Below are 2,293 nucleotides of genomic sequence, written 5' to 3' on the forward strand. Positions count from 1 at the left end.
AAGTCTCATAAAGGATCTAAGAATCACATCTGCCTCTCGGCATCTCCGTCTTCACAAGAGCCTTTAGCGTCTTGTACTTTTCAGTATGCGCTAGCTCCTGAAACATGGTTTTGAGCTGTTCGATCATATAAAAAACTCTCTTCCCCTCAAACTGTCTCTGCAGATTCGGGGCCATGCTTCCCAACATGAGACAGGAGATCTCATTGTCATCAGTCTGATGCTTCAACCAACCATCCCTGACGGCTCTCGTGGCATTGGCCGCAGGCTCTGGTGGTAGAGCCCCCTCCAGAACGTACGACTTCTTATCGTGCTTGAGAACAATTCTCAAGTTACGATACCAGTCTAAGAAGTTCATCCCGGTCAACTTATCTTTCTCAAGGATAGATCGTATCATCAAACTCGTTACGCTACCGGTTGACGCCATGTCCTACAAAAGAGACAAAAACAGAACGAACAAAACAAAATACAGATTCTATCAATGATCTACTACCAGCTAGTCCATCATCAATCAACGACAACATAGATGCAAACACAAGCTATACTCCCATAAAGAAAACTAACCCTACAATAATTTTCTATATGGGACTAAGATCCGTATTTCACACAAGAATAAATTGTTACACTTATCCTTATGCTATTTAGGTAGACATCTAATGTCAATCACATCCAATGTGACTCTTAGATCTTTTATGAGACTATGATATCAAATATCATTGCATACTCATCTCATCTGTACCATCAAGTCTCAAGTCAAACCTGAAGACTTAACCTAAGGTAAACCATATTCAAGCTTCGGGAACCACGATTTCCCACCCTGCCTCACAAAGATAATCCGGCACGCTCAGCTTTGGCATGACCCGTGTTACGGAGATCGATGCCTTGATAGGCGCTCTAGTAATGGAAGGTACACGCTGAGCATTACATAAATATGGGATTTTCGAAACCACACTCAGATCAAACATCTACTTTCAAGCTATGAGAACCACAATTTCTCCATCTTGCCTCACCAAGATAATACGGCATACCCAGCTTTGGCATGGCCCATGACACGTATGATCGAGGCCTTGACAAGTGCTTTACTCGTAGAGCTCCTAGATCTAATCGGTTTCTATGCAACGATTGTACATAATCCGAACAGACCATCCATTCGATTATGTAATCCCAATCCCGAAGCTCCCACTCAATCAAGTATATCTAATATCTCGATTAAGTTGCATGCATTCATTCACTATGGACCATCCATAAGAATAAATCATGTCTATTTGAGTCACAGTCAATCAGATTAAGCAACAATTGCATAATCGGATTAGAAAATGGAAAAATATCAGAATCTGTATCTCGGACGTCCGTTCTACGTAGACCCAAAATTCTAGGCTTTCGCAGAACGATCGGTCCGACACAGAGGTTGGAACGGACGTTCCACACTGAGACCAGCTGGAACGGACGGTACGCAACAGACGGAACGGTCGGTCCAACGCGGACCTTCCGTTCTGATCTGTGCAGTCCGCCACCCCTGGACCGTTCGTTCCGACTTACTCGGAACGGACGGTCTAGGGTTACGTGATCAGATCACGTTCTTCCGCTTTCTCGGCCCCGATCAGACCCGAAACTGATCCGAATTCATCTGTAGACCCAAAATTCGAATTCCTGCATTCTATGCAACATGAAACATGCAATCTACCATAGATTCAATCATCAAACATGCATAGAAATCAAAGCTAACATGGATTCAAACAATTCAAATCCTAAAACGTGCGTGATTGGGTTCTACGAAATCAAAACAGAGCAACCAGACTCTGATACCACTGTTGGGATTCCTGTGATCTCTAGAGCGAATCCTATTCCTAAGAGATCGATTCTAGGGTTTGCGCAGCGGATGTAAAACAAAAATTTATTAAACCCTAGAACCATGCTGCTATGAATCGTAGAAATGTTAGAACGTTTACCTCAATTGATACGGGGCCTGTATCAATTGAACTCGCCTGATCACGAAAGGGTGGAAGAATACCTCGCCCTCTACACGTATCCACACCTCGGGATGGATTCCAACGATTGGAACTTGTCTGCTAGGACCCGAATCTGCTATTCGGTTTTTTGCTTCGAGAAAACGAGATTTGGAACTCTTAGAACTATTTGGATCTTCCCAAAAAACTCTCAAAGTTTTGTATCAGACGGCTACTCAAGTCTCTTGAACGATTAGGGTTTTAGTCTCCTTCTTATAAGGTGATTTAGCCCTAATTCGGTCTAATTTTCGAAAAACCCGAAAGCCGGAACGGACGGTCCAGAAATACAC

Source organism: Tarenaya hassleriana, unplaced genomic scaffold, assembly GCF_000463585.1.
Source record: "Tarenaya hassleriana unplaced genomic scaffold, ASM46358v1 Cleome225, whole genome shotgun sequence".
NCBI classification, from domain to species: Eukaryota; Viridiplantae; Streptophyta; class Magnoliopsida; order Brassicales; family Cleomaceae; genus Tarenaya; species Tarenaya hassleriana.